Here is a 15,996-nt window from a genome sequence, read left to right on the forward strand (position 1 = left end):
AGAGCCAAGGACAAAAACCATATGATCATCTCCATAGATGCAGGAAAAGCATTTGACAAAATCCAACAAACATTTATTATAAAAACCCTACAAAAATTTGGAATAGATGGTCTCTACTTCAATCTGATAAAAACTATCTTTGAAAAACCAACAGCCAATATCATACTAAATGGTCAAAAATTGAAATACCTCACTCTAAAATAGGAACAAGACAAGGATGTTCAGTGTCACCACTCTTATTCAATATAGTCTTGGAAGCATTAGCTTCAGCAATTAGACAAGAGAAAGAAATAAAAGGAATAAAGATAGCAAATGAAGAAGTCAAACTGTCATTATTTGCAGATGACATGATACTCTATATTGAAGACCCCAAGAACTCCACCAAAAGTCTTCTAGACTTAATAACCAAATTCAGTAGAGTAGCTGGATACAAGGTCAACACACAAAATCAATAGCTTTCCTCTACATGAACAATAGACTCACTGAGACAGAAATAGGGCAAACAATTCCTTTCACAATAGCATCCAAAAAAACTGAAACACCTAGGAATCAACCTAACAAAAGAAATCAAAGACCTTTTCTCTGAAAAGTATAGCACTCTGAAAAGAGAGATTGAAGAGGATATCACAAAATGGAAAAACATTCCTTGCTCCTGAGTAGGAAGAACCCACATAGTGAAAATGGCCATACTTCCAAAACTGCTATATAGATTCAAAGCAATCCCAGTTGAAATTCCAGCAGCATACTTCATGGACCTTGAGAAAACAATCCCAAAATACATTTGAAACAAGAAGAGACCCAGAATAGCAAAAGAAATTCTAGGCAGCAGAGACATGGCAGAGGGTATCACAACCCCCAATTTGAAAGTATACTACAAAGCTACTGTGATAAAATAGCATGGAAATGACAAAGAAACAGTACTGAGGACCAGTGGAACAGATTAGAAGATGCAGAAAGAACCTCAGACACACTTAGCCACCTCATCTTTGACAAAGGAGCCAAACACCCTCAATGGAGGAATGATAGCCTCTTTAAGAAATGGTGCTGGAAAAATTGGGTTTCAACCTGCCAAAGATTAAAACTATACCTAAATTTCTCACCATCCACTAAACTAAAATCTAAATGGATTAAAGAGCTAATTATTAAAATAGAAACACTGATCCAGTTGGAACAGAGGTTAGGTAGAATTCTTGAAGACATTGCTGTAGGAAAAGATTTTATGAACAAAACCTCAGTTGCCTGTGAACTAGCACAAGCAGTCAACAAGTGGGATATCTTCTTACTAAAAAGCTTCTGCACAGCAAGATAAACCACCAACAGTGTGCAGAGACAACCCATAGTGTGGGAAAAATTTTCACCTGCCTTTCCTCAGACAAAGGTCTATTATCTGGAATCTATAAACAAGTTACAAAAATCAGACTTCTGAAATTTAAAGACCCAATCTAAAAATGGGCATCTGAAATGAACAGACATTTCTCAAAGAAGTAGAAATAGCAAATAAACTTATGAAAAAATGTTCAACATCACTGTTCATACAAGAGATGCAAATGAAAGCAATGCTTAGATTTCATCTCACTCCAGAAAGAATGGCTGCAATCAAGAAATCAACCAATAACAAATGCTGGCAGGGATGTGAGAGAAAAAGGAACACTTCTCCATTGGTGGGAGTGTAGACTGGTGTAACCACTGTGGAAATCAGTATGGAGATACCTCAAAGGACTAGGACTGGAAGTCCCATTTGACCAAGCTATTTCCCTGCTAGGTATCTTCCTCAAAGAATTAAAAGAATCATACCACAGTGATATATGTGCAGCCATGTTCATAGCAGCACAGTTTGTAATAGCTAAAACTTGGAAGCAGCCCAATTGCTTGTCAACTGGAGACTGGATAAAGAAAATGTGGGGTTTTTTGTTTTATAAAATGGAGTACTAATCAGCCATAAAAAGGGAGAAATCAAAGATATTTATAGCTAAATGTATGCACATTGATACTTTTAAGTGAAATAAATAGGGCACACGTGTAAATATCGAATAGTTTCTGAGTGTGAGAAACTGAAAGTGCAAATAAAGGCTAAAAGTTATAACAGATAATGTGAAATAGGAAGAAAAGGGGCAAAGGGGAAGTGGGAGTGGTAGGAAAAAGGAAAGAAAGGAATGGAATTTATATGAGAAAATGAAGAAATGGAAACAAAGTCTGTAAATAGGGAGGGATGGAGGGGTTGAAGGAAGGGCAGGTGAATGGGGAAAAAATAAGAGCCAAGAGAGATTATGTAAAGGTGCAAATTTCCAATGATGAATGTTGATATATTGTATACCTAAAATGTACCAATAAAATTAATTTAAAAAAACCCCAAAGCCTTTGGTCACTCTCTCTGGGAGAAGTCCTCAATGAAATGCTTCCTCACACTGCCAAAAACTCCTTTCAGCTCCACTTTATGTTTGTCACCTATAGGTGAATTTGTAGCTGAAGGTAGCATTACATTAGCATATGAGGTAAATTAAAAAAACTTTTTTTTAACTGTTTCGTTTTTTATTGTGGTCCTGAAAAAAGTACCTTAGATTGAGAGTCACTGATTAAGATAAAAACACAACCGAGAAGACAAAGCTGTGTTAAAAACACTTTCAATTTTATTTGCTCTTTTAAAAATGACACTTATGTTCAAACCCAGGGCCTCACATACACTAGACAAGTGTTTTAACATGATCTCGTTTGAATTTCCATAAATTCACTCAATCTCTCCGAACATTTGAAGAAAAGCCTGTGCACATGCAAAGTTACAAAATTTAGGAGAAAGAATACATTCTGTCTCTTTCTCTCTGTCTCGCTCTCTCTGTCTCTCTCTCGCTCTTTCTCTATATATGTATATGTATATATATATATATACATATACATATATATATGAGGCAAAATTTTCAAAATAGCTATATCTGAATAAGTAGGAGAATTTAAAGGCACCTGGAATTGACAGAAATCTTAAGGAATGCACAAGGCCATACACAGATGGGAGTGACTATTCTGTTAGCCTCATCTGAATATTAAAGAGAAAGGGTGTCTTAGGTACTCTCTTCACGTTAACTCACTTAATTCACATACTGAATCTGTAACATAGGAACTCATATTGTCTTAATCTCACAGGTGAGGATGTTAGATCTGTGAAATTGCATAACTTTATGAAGATATATAATTTAAATAGCTGTAGTTTTTAAGTGGCAGAACTAAGATTAGAACCCTAGCAGGGTGGCTCAAATGTAAAGGGAATTCAGAGAAAGTTAAAGAGTAGAATCTGGAAATGTGTCAGTACATTTAAGTGAAAAGTTACTATTTTGTCTTCATGAATATCCTTCAGGTAACATAATTAAAAATAAAATTACTGCAGCTATATATTTTGTACTTCCAACTCTCTGAATATAGCTTTTAGAAAAGTGCTGACTAACTCTCCTGGGCTTTTACCTACAAGAAGTGGTGCTGGTGATGGCATAGTAATCAGTGTGAGGCTCCTAAGGAGATCAGCCTTGAAGAACAAGGATCAGGGCAATAGGACCAGATGCCTCCTCCAGTGTAGATTCTCCATCCCTTGCCATTTTGAAAGTCTAGCATTTAATTTGTATTAAGGGAATTTTATGTATAACCTGCCTGGAACATCAAAGTTACATAGTTACTTCCTATTCCTGAAGACTATAAAATTCATAAGAAAGAAAAAGGAATTAGTATTCATACTCACTCAGAAGGTCCACATATGACAGTGGCTGAAAGTCTCACTTTATTTCTATGGCATTTGTCCTTTCTAAAGTTCTCCATTGTCAACTTGTGATTTGTGATTATGGATATTACTTACCAGTGTGAATTTAAAACTGCACACATATATTTGGCTTTATATAGAGTCAACTGGGTGACTTTAGTGAGGGCAGAAATGTACCTTTCCATGATTGGTAAATCTCTGAGACCATCAAGTGGATTCTATTTTCTATAGTGCCCTCTGTGTTAGTCAGCTTTCCTACTACAGTGGACCCTTGACTTAGAACTCAATTTGTTCATGAAGGCTGATAGTAACTTAAGTTGGATAGGCTCCTCTACACAGCCTTCAAATTCTCTCTCCTGTATCCAGGCAGATCTGAGTCCTTACAGAGACACTGGTCCAGGACTTCTCAATTAACTGCACACAGTAAAGGATGCTGTAATGTTCCTTCCAGAACTCGTTAAGGGTTACATCCGTATCTGAGACCATCTGGAAGCACAAATGGCTAGCATTTGAGTCATAACTCAAGAATTTGGTCATAAGTTAAAAATTAAAATTCCAGTTGTAACTCAAGTTTTTCGTATGCCAGGTTGGTCATAACTTGAGGGACATATTACCCAACACCCACAATTTAAAGGTTAATTTGACTGATGATTTCAGGTAATTCTGACAATGATGGTAGAGGAAAGATGCTTATTTGTGGAGGTCAGGAAGTATAGCAGGGAAACAGTACCAGACAGGAAAAGATGAGGAGCTTGATGCAGTATCCAAGGTAACACCTCCATGACCCATCCAGACACACCTAGGAGAGTGCTGTACTAATCCCTTGGGTGGCTCCTAAGTCAATCAGGTTGACACAATTAAATTTAACCATCTTTTGGTCACAAATCTACCAAAACCTTTTTGGCACACAAATTTCTTTCATTTTATCATGTGACTTGTTAAAATCTTACTATAGCTTTCATTTGTTTACTACTTTCTTTTAAATCATTGTTCCAAAATAACACGATTACTAGTGTACAATTCAAATTATAGAATTCTTTTGTACCATGAGCTATAAGTTGGCTTTTCCACTTAGTTCTTCTTATTTCCTTTAAACCAGTATGACATATACTATTTCCTTTTTGCATGATCTCTTTTGAATGGTTGAATTCTAAAATTCAAATATCTTGTCCCACCTTACAGATTTTCTTTTCTGTAAGCTAAAATACACAGTTCCTTCAATTGCTTTTTCTTTGGTATAATTTATTACAATATGATCCATCTTTGTTCATTTGTTTTGAACATTTGGCAATTCTTTGATATTGGTCTTCTGTGTAAATTCTGGCAAAGTACACATACCTTCAGGCATAACCTGTGACAAATGTCATGTGTGACAGAGTAATTGGCTTTTTGGTATGAATAGTATGTGTCTATTAAAATAGTCTAAGAATTCATCTTTAAAACAAGTTAGTCATGTTGTTCATTGCCACAGAGATTCTTCTTCCTGCAGATCTTATACATGTTAGCGTCTACTACAAAGTCAACACATTCTTTGTTAATAATTTTTATACATAGGGGATTATTTAATATTGGTTTCTCTTAAATTTAATTGATTTATTTTAATCAGTTGTTCTAGATTAAGAGAGCTTTGGAGGATTCTAAAAAAATCCAATTTGGGTGCAATAATTTCCATGTTGGAAGTGAAACCCAGCAAGAAAAATGAGATGTCTTTTGGATCTCATTTAAACTGTGGATATCTATCAAAGATGCAAAAGGGCCTTACTTTAGAATTAAAAACTTTCCCTTATTCACACATCATGAAACACTAAAACCAAGTCATCATAGGACCTACAGGGAGACTGAATTAAGATTAATGTATTTTCAAATTTGAGGGATTTGGGAAGCACGTTGGGCTTTTTGTAGACTTGTCTTAACAAAGCATTAGAATAAATCTGTGTAATTTTGAGTTACCCAGGTAGTGATTGATTTTCCTATGATAATAAAAATTAAGACTCTTTAGACAAAGACAATGCAATCTAATTTGAACAACGCCATCAACAATGCCTGCTATACAATAAAAATTCTAAAGATATATGTGTGTGTATGTATGTATATATGAATTGTCAAAAAAAAAAGCAACCTTACCTAAACCAAGCATGCTTTAGATTTTGTATTAGTAGACAGGGCACTAAAGAGAAGTATATGTGATAATTTAAAAAATTATCTTAATAATTATACAAATCACGAATCAGAAGAGATATGGTAATAATAAAAAAGAACCAAATGGAAATTTTATAATTGGCAAGTATAGTGTCTAAACTAGAATTATTTTGTTAGGTTTAATAGAACGGAAAAGGTAAAAGTCATTAAAATTAAGACAATCAATAGAAAATTTTAAATTTGAAGAACAGATAAAAATTGAATAAAAGAATTTAAATCAGCTCTCTTAAATATACTTAAATAAAGGAAATGACATCTAAAATGATAAAAAAGTACAAAATGAGTTCTTGCTAAATAGAGAAGACCAATAGATAGAAATTCCAAAAAGAAAAGAAGTGGAATTAGAAAGCACAATAACTGAAATGAAAAATTCACTAGAATGGCTCAATAGCATATGTGAACATTGGAAGAAAGAATAAGAAAATTTAACATAGGTCATTTGGAATTATTAATTTTGAGTAATAGAAAAAAAAAAAAGAAAATTAACAGATCCTCAAAGACCTGCAGAACCAAAATACACTAACATACGTAAAATGGGAGTCCCAGAATAGAAAAGAAGAACAAATCAGAAATAATATTCAAAAAGTAGTTTGGATAAAAGCATTGATCTACATATCCAAGAAACTCAATGAACTCCAAGTAGAATAAATCCAAACAATATGACACCAAAGAGTTCTGGGAAAATTGGATAGACATATGAAAAAGAATGAAGTTGATAATTATCTCACATCATACAAATTAACTCAATTTGATCAAATTTTTTTCAGCCCTAGTAATAGCTTTGCTTAATTCTAAGATGCCATCATAGTGAACAATCTTAACTTTTATTCTACATAATTATATTCAAAGCTTTACATATTTCTGTTTATAATTGCACAGTAATTATAAATGTTTAGTACCAAACTGATGACAAACACTATTTTGTTGAAAAGATCTTGCATTTAAAAGAAAAATCTGTAAAATCCAAGGCACTAGGCCACAACAAATATCAGAATTTTATGAAAACAATTTATAATGGGGGAAAAATGGGATCTCATTTCATACTTGAAATAATCTGAAAATAATATAACTCAAAATCTTCAAGACAGGAAATAAAAGTACATATATTTTTATATCTTTTTAAAATTGTTCATAATTGAAATTCCTCTTCATATGTACAAAAATGAAATCAGGAAACAATGAAAACAGCAGGATTATTCTCCTTTTTTTTCTTTTAAAAACTTATTCCAATAACCTGAATAGAAATTTTCAAATTTTTCTTTTGGTAAAATTACATTCTTGAATTAAAAGTTATGACTGGAATATTAAGCAAAATATCTAATCAATTTCAAAATTATGTAAATAAAAAGCAATTTTGATAAGTCATTGTTTCTTGAAATCACTTCTGCATCAGTATAAAACATACTGCTATTCTGAAGTGCATTCCTTTATTGATATCAATACAGGACCTAAAGAGTACCCAGATATACCAGGCAAAATCTGTTCCTAGTAAAGACCATGCTGGTCCAAAACTTGAAGTTCAGCATTTTTAAATTTGCCTTACAGAAATGTTTAATAAGACAATTAGGCCTTCTTCACATGACAGTAAGTAAACAAAAATGAGCAATTTAGACAAGAAAGCTGTTCATGGGCCCCCTAACTAAAAAAATAAAACCAAAACCCCAAAACGGTGGGGGAGGAGTTCCATACAAGACAGCATTCTGCTTTGATGTGAAAATGGAGCTAATGTGAGTAAAACAAAAACAGTAGAGACTAAATAATTTACAAAAATAGAAGCCAGATTGGTATTTTTTTTATCAAGTATATGCTTGTTTGAAAATCTTTGCTCCTGAAGTAAATATTTGGAAACCACAGTGCTTAGCAGTTAAAGCAATTTCAACAAAATAAGAAGTCATCAAAAATAGACTACTTGTCTGAAAGAGCAGTACCTATATTATATAGACTGAACTTCATGGCCCATCACAACTATTTCCAAAATTTAATTCATACTATCCTTTCATAAATTAAGAGAATTTCATTTGTGTTCCATAGCACAATGACCAAAAAGGAAGAATAAAAATAAAAACAAAAATAAACCCTCATGCCTAAATTTAGGATATTGTATTGTATAGCAATTAAAACCATTCAAAACAAATTAAATAGTTTAACTTATTTGATAGGCATATGAGCATTTCAAAAGCATAATGAAATCCAATTATGTGGGGCATAATGTAGACAAAGAGAAGAATCCAACATTACATAGACATCTGCTAAATAAAAGCTCCCTGTAAGACCATTGGTGAGTGCAGACTATTTCTGTGGAACCTTTTTGAAACTGAGAGTCTAAAACACAATACATTTTTCAAGTAGGCACCAAGTTATCCTAAAAAATTTTCATGATGCTTGTTTTGACATTTCTCTCATCAGATATTCTACTTACATCAACAATACATGTAATTTGCCAGGAAAAAAAAAAATCCTTCCAAACCAAAACACCATTCTAGATCCCATACACTTACATATATCACTCTCATTGGAAGTGCTATCAGCATAGTCTTTGCAACTAGCCCAAAGCATATATTTAAGAAGTTTTTATAAATTGTTTGTGATGTTCATTATGTTTAATTCTTATGCCAAACTGTTTTCTGATAAAGAAAGCATTGTGCTTTATGCAAGATTGGAAACCTCAAAATAATCGCCATAAAGCTTCTAAGACTTATGGGAGAATAAACTTGGATGGTCCATAGATATTAAGATGAAATCCATAATGTTGGAATTATAAATGTTTAGAGTGGCCTAGACTAGAAAACAAGCCCAAACCACCATTTGAAGAACAAAATATGATATGGTCCAAAATGTATCCTTAAAGTTTTGTCTCAACCCTTAGTCTGAATAATGAGGATTGATCTTCAGTTCAGTCCAGCCAGCAGAAATTGACTTTGCCATTTTCCAGTGTATTTATTGTACAGACTATGTACATTCTAGAAGGTTCTTTTAGTGCTACACTGTTGTACTTTTTGTCCTAGCAATTTGAGGGTGTGCAAATTCCACAAAGTCATCAATGAGAACAGGCCATGCTCCTCCTTCATCATAATTAGACATGTCATCTGCAATCATTGTACTGAAGTCTAAAAGAAGATTCCAAGTATCTTTTGGTATCGATCATTTATGATGTTCCAACAAAAATTTATTCCATAAGTCTAAGAATCTAAATCTTCCATTAAGCACTAAGTTCCAGGAGGCAATGACCATTTCTAGATCTAATCCTTTTTGTCTTGGATTCTTTGCAAAATTAAAAGTAAACTGGTAAAGAGTCATGCTGAAAACACCAAATCAGCCTGCTACAGACAGGTAGGTCTGTGGATGCAGTCCCGTGGTCAGCAGTTGCACTGCAAACACCGAATCAGCCTGCTACAGACAGACAGGTCTGCGGACGTGGTCCCGAGGTCACCAGTTGTGCTGAAAACACCGAATCAGCCCACTGAAGACAGGTGGGTCTGCAGATGCGGTCCCAAGGTTGCCAGTCATGCTGAAGACATCGAATCAGCCCATGCCCCAGCAGCAATCCACTGGACCCTGACACCCCCACTCCTTTGGCCTCTTCTATGTACAGCAACCTGGTTCCACATTACAAAGATGCAGAGGAAACCAGACTACCAGACCACTGTACTGGAGTTAATCAAGCTCTCAGCATTTAAAGAATTCGTGCCCAGGGGTAAGGGCATATGAGCCACCATTCCACTGTTCCTAGTCCAGAAGGGGCTTCTGGGCTGTCAAACATCCTGCCGCTCCCAGCCCAGAAGAAGGGGCTTTTGGGCCACCATCCCTACCCTGCTCCCAGCCCCTGTCCCACCTCTCCCAGTTCAGAGGAGGTGAGCCGTGCAGAGGCCAACAGCATCCCACCTGCCCCCCCCCAGTAGAAATGAGAAAAAATGTAAATAAGTATCAAAACTAGACTTCCACATCACCTACAGAAACCCCAAAGGGAAATGAGATGGAACACTCTGATACTCAACCACCTAGACCCACTGAACTGGCAACAAAAGGGGATCTAGAAAAAATGAAATCAGAAATAATTTCTCGGATAACAGGAGAAATTGTGCTCCTAGTGCAAGACATGATTAATAAATCTAGAAAGGAGCTCAGGAACATGATGGAATCCCAACATAGGAAAAAATGGAATTCATAAAACACATGCAAATAGATTTCCAGGACATGAAAAACCCCATTGGAAGTCTACAAAGCAAATGAGCCAATGTGAGAACAGAATTTCAGGTATACAAGATAAGATTCCAATTAATGATCAGGAAAAGAAAATTGCTTCAAAATTATAAGGGAACATGAGAGATCAATCCAGCAGCTCCTAGATGATGCAAAGAAGAATAATGTAAGACTGATTGGAGTCAATGAAGAAACAGGAGAGAGTGCAGATGACATAAAAAATTTCTTCACAGAACTAATGGCAGAAAACTTCCCAAGCAGGGGAAAAGAACTTGACATGCAGATAAGTGAGGCATATAGGACACCAAATAGCCTTGATCAAAAAAAATCTACACAGAGGCATATAATTGTTATGATTCCAAAAACTCAACAGAAGAACAAAGTTCTACAAGCAGTCAGAGAAAAGAAACAAATCACATACAAAGGAAAGCCCATCAGAATCACAGCAGACTTCTCAACACAAACCATCAAGGCAAGAAGAGCTTGGAGTGACATATTCCAAGCCCTAAAAGAAAACAGCCTCCAACCCAGATTGATGTACCCTGCAAAACTATCTTTCAAAATGGATGGAGAAATAAGACACTTTCATGACAAAGAGCACCTTAGGAACTTCCATGAATACCAAACCAGCACTCCAAAGAATTTTACACAATATCCTAGGAACAGACATTGAGGATCACAACCCCAGGAAGCAAAGCAGAATGAACCCATCTGGCATGACAAGAAATTAAATGTAAAGGGGGAGAACCCAACAAAAAGAAGAAGTCATGGCAATGACAAGTCAATACATATCAGTTATAACCATCAACGTTAATGGTTTCAATTCACCAATCAAAAGAAATAGACTGGCAGAATGGGTCAAGAAGCAAAATCCAACAATATGCTGCCTACAAGAAACACACTTAATTCAAAAGGAAACTTATAGACTGAAAGTTAAAGAGTGGAAACAATACTCCATGGGATAGGAACCTAAAAAAAACTCCCGCAGGAGTAGCTATCCTCTTTGCAGATCCAGTAGATTTCAAACCAACACTGATTAAGAGAGATGAAGAAGGACACTGCATCCTTATAAAGGGAACAATCCAAGAGGAAGAGATGATAATCATAAATATCTATGCACCAAACACTAGTGTACCCAACTATATAAAACAAATACTAACAGACATGAAAAGTCATATATGCACTAATACAGTTGTAGTGGAGGACCTCAATACCCCACTTTCACAAAGAGATAGATCAACTAGACTAAAAATAAGTAATGAAATACTAGAACTCAATCGAACTCTTGAACAAATGAACTTAACAGATGTTTACAGAGTCTTCCACCCCACAAAAGCAGAATACATATTCTTTTCAGCTGCACATGGGTCATTCTCCAAAATAGACCACATACTCACACAGAGAACATGTTTAAGTAAGTGCAAAGGAATTGGAGTTATCTCCTGTATATTATCAGACCATGGTGTGATGAAATTGGAGATTCATAGCAAAAGAAACTCAAAAAATTTCATAAACACATGGAAATTGAACAACACACTTCTGAATAACCAATGGGTCACAGAGGAAATTAAAGAAGAAATCAGACAGTTCCTTCAATTAAATGACAATGACAATACAACATATCGGAATCTATGGGACACAATGAAAGCAGTCTTATGAGGGAAATTCATAGCAGTGAATACGCATATTAGGAAAACAGAACGAGCCCAATTAAACAACCTGATGCTGAACCTCAAACTTCTAGAAAAAGAAGAGCAGGATAAACCCAAAGCTCATACAAGGGAGGAAATTATAAAGATCAGAGCAGAAATCAATGCAATGGAGACTAAGAGAATGATACAAAAAATCAATGAAGCCAAGAGTTGGTTCTTCAAAAGAATCAACAAAATTGACAAACCCTTAGCCAAACTTGTCAGAAAAAGGAAAGAAAAGGCCCAAATCCATGCAATTAGGAATGAAAAGGGTGAAATTACAACAGACCTAGTAGAAATCCAGAGGATCATCAATACCTACTTCCAGAACCTATACACTAATAAGATGGAAAACACAGAAGAAATGGACAGATTCCTAGATATGTGTGAATTACCAGAGTTGAACGAAGATAACCTAAAAATTCTGAACAACCCAATATCAACCAATGAAATTGAAAATGTAATTAAAAACTTATCAACTAAGAAAAGCCCAGGCCCTGATGGCTTCACTGCTGAATTCTACAAGATATTTAGAGAGGAACTGCTGCCACTACTGTTTAAACTCTTCAATGAAATTGAAAGGGAAGCAATACTCCCAAAATCATTCCTTGAAGCAAGCATCACCTTGATCTCCAAAGCAGAGAAAGACCCAACTGAAAAGGAGAACTATAGGCCAATCTCACTAATGAACATAGATGCAAAAATCCTTAATAAGATACTGGCAAATAGAATGCAGAAGATCATCAAGAAGATCATATACCCTGATCAAGTGGGATTCATCCCAGGGATGCAGGGATGGTTCAACATATGCAAATCAATCAATGTAATACACTATATCAATAGAGCCAAGGACAAAAACCATATGATTATCTCCATAGATGCAGAAAAAGCATTTGACAAAATCCAACATACATTTATGATAAAAACCCTACAAAAAATTGGAATAGATGGTCTCTACCTCAAACTGATAAAAGCCATCTATGAAAAACCAACAGCCAATATCATACTAAATGGTCAAAAACTGACATCCTTCACACTCAAATCAGGAACAAGAAAAGGATGTCCACTATCACCACTCTTGTTCAATATCATTTTGGAAACATTAGCCATGGCAATTAGACAAGAGGAAAAATATAAAGTTAGGAAATGAAGAAGTCAAGTTGTCATTATTTGCAGATGACATGATACTCTATATAGAAGACCCCAAGAACTCTACTAAAAGTCTTCTAGACTTAATAAACAAATTCAGTCAAGTACCTGGATACAAGGTCAACACACAAAAATCAATAGCTTTCCTCTACACTAATGACAGACTCACTGAGAAAGAACTAGGTTAAACAATTCCTTTCATAATAGCATTCAAAAAACTGAAATACCTAGGAATCAACCTAATGAAAGAAATCAAAGAACTCTTCTCTGAAAACTATAGCACTCTGAAAAGAGAGATTGAAGATGATATCAGAAAATGGACAGACATCCCCTGCTCCTGGGTAGGAAGGATAAATATAGTGAAAATGGCCATACTTTCAAAACTGCTATATAGATTCAATGCAATTCCAATTGAGATCTTAGCAGCATACTTCATGGACCTTGAGAAAACAATCCCAAAATTCATTTAGAACAGGAAGAGACCCAGAATAGCAAAAGCAATTCTAGGTAACAGAGACATGGCAGGGGGCATCACAATCCCCAACCTGCAACTCTACTACAAAGCTACTGTGATAAAAACAGCATGGAACTGGCAAAGAAACAGGCCTGTGGACCAGTGGAACAGATTAGAAGATGCAGAAAAAATTCCAGACAGACTCAGCCATCTTATCCTCAATAAAGGAGCCAAACACCCTTACTGGAGGAAGGATAGCCTCTTTAATAAATGGTGCTGGAAAAATTGGGTTTCAACTTGTCAAAGGTTAAAACTAGACCTATATCTCTCACCATGCACTAAACTAAAATTGAAATGGATTAAAGATCTAAATATTAAAATAGAAACTCTGAACCAGTTGGAACATAGGTTAGGTAGAACTCTTGAAGACATTGGTGTAGGAAAAGATTTTATGAGCAAAACCTCAGTTGCCCATGAACTAGCATAAACAATCAACAAGTGGGATCTCTTCTTATTAAAAAGCTTCTGCACAGCAAGAGAAACAACCAGCAGTGTGAAGAGACAACCCACAATGTGGGAAAATATCTTGCCCTGCTTTTCCTTAGACAAAGGTCTACTATCTCAAATCTATAAAGAACTTAACAAGATCAGACCTCCCAAATTTAAAGACCCAATCTGAAAATGGGCAGCTGAAATGAACAGACATTTCTCAGACAAGGAAGTAGAAATAGCAAATAAATACATGAAAAAATGTTCAACATCACTGGTCATTTGAGAGATGCAAATGAAAAGAATGCTGAGATTCCACCTCACTCCAGAAAGAATGGCTGCTATCATGAAATCAACCAATAACAAATGCTGGCAGGGTTGTGGGGAAAGAGAAACCCTGCTCCACTGCTGGTAGGAATGTAGACTGGTGCAACCACTGTGGAAATCAGTATGGAGATACCTCAAAAAGTAAGACTGGAATTCCCATTTGACCCCGCTATTCCACTGCTGGGGATCTTCCCCAACAAATTGAAAGTATCATACCACAGTGATATATGTGCACCCATGTTCATAGCAGCACAGTTTTTGATAGCTTAAACTTGGAAACAGCCCAAATGCCCATCAAGTGGAGACTGGATAAAGAAAATGTGGCTTTTTTTATAAAATGGAGTACTGCTCAGCCATAAAAAATGAGAAATTAGAGACATTTATAGCTAAATGGATGCACATTGAGGCAATACTCTTAAGTGCAATAAATAGGATACACATGTATAAATACCGAATATTTTCTCTGGTGTGTAAATAAGGACTAAAATGTATAATAGGTAATGTGAAATAGGAAGAAAAGGGGCCAAGGGGAAGGAAGTTAGAAGGGTAGGAAAAAGGAAACAAGGGTATGGAACTAATATGAGATAATGGAAAAATAGGAACAAAATCTTTGTAAATAGGGAGGAATAGAGGGGTTGAAGGGAGGGGTGGGCAAGGGTGAAAAATAAGAACCAAGAGAGATTATGTAAAGGTGCAAATTTCCAACAATGAATGTCATTATATTGTATATCTAAAATGTATCAATGATTAGAATGAATAATTGATAATGCAAAATAGGAAGAAAATTTCCAAAGGTGTAGGGGTAGTAGGAGGGGCAGGGGAAAGGAAAGAAGGGAAAGGAAAAATGATGAGAAATGGAAAAAATGGAAATAAAGTCTTTGTAAATAGGGAAGGGTGGAAGGGGTGAAGGGAGGGGAAGGAATGGGGACAAACTAAGAACAAAGATGCATCATGTAAAGGTACAAGGTCCCAATGAGAAATGTAATTGTGTTGTATACATAAAATGTATCAATAAAAGAATTTAAGAAAAAAAAAAAGAAAAAAGTAAACTGGTAAAAATCCTTAAATTGTCCTGGTTCTTTCAATTCTTATTCCATTTTGTGTATTTGAGCCTTTAGCTTTTCTATGCTGTCAAATCCTAGTTCTGTCATGCAATGCATGAACTCCTGCTTGGAGAACTCACACTGTGTTGTTGCTCCTAACTTCCATGCAATGATCCAAACACTAATGCTGGCTGGATCAAGTGCCAGGTCATCACAGAATTGCTATATGCCATCTATTCCAATTTTGTTTTCATCTTGAGGATCTTTGTATCTATTGCATAGTTGTTCTAACTTCTTCTTGTCCAATGATCCTTTTATACTCTCTCATATATACAGTTCAGGATTTTGGAAAAAATTATCTTCTGCCACATCTAACTTCCAGTCATTTTGAGAAAGACAACTTACTGCAGTTTTTTCACTAGATTGTGTGAAGATCATAAACTGTGGAATTTTATCCTTCTGCAATGATTTCAACTTGTTCATGTTGGTGTCCTCCAGGCCTTGCCCCTCCTACTCGGGCTCTGCTGAGAATTCCAATTTGATCAATTTTAACTAAAAACCTAAGTGCAAGAATGGAGCCTATGAAACCTTTACAAAAACATAATATAAATCTTCACATTTTGGAGTAGGCATTCATTTCTTAATATGATACCAAAAGTCTAAGCAGTAAAGGAAAAACTACATTAAATTTGACTTCAATAAAAT

General features: G+C 35.4%; 1 pseudogene; it reads right to left on the reverse strand.

The window, feature by feature from the left end:
• Positions 1-8,917: 8,917 nt before the first annotated feature.
• LOC106010241 (DCN1-like protein 1) lies at positions 8,918-15,774 on the reverse strand (annotated as a pseudogene).
• Positions 15,775-15,996: the final 222 nt, after the last annotated feature.

Source organism: Heterocephalus glaber, unplaced genomic scaffold (genome assembly GCF_053883595.1).
Source record: "Heterocephalus glaber isolate CG9 unplaced genomic scaffold, H.glaber_assembly_v1.0 deba00000347, whole genome shotgun sequence".
Classification (NCBI taxonomy): Eukaryota; Metazoa; Chordata; class Mammalia; order Rodentia; family Bathyergidae; genus Heterocephalus; species Heterocephalus glaber.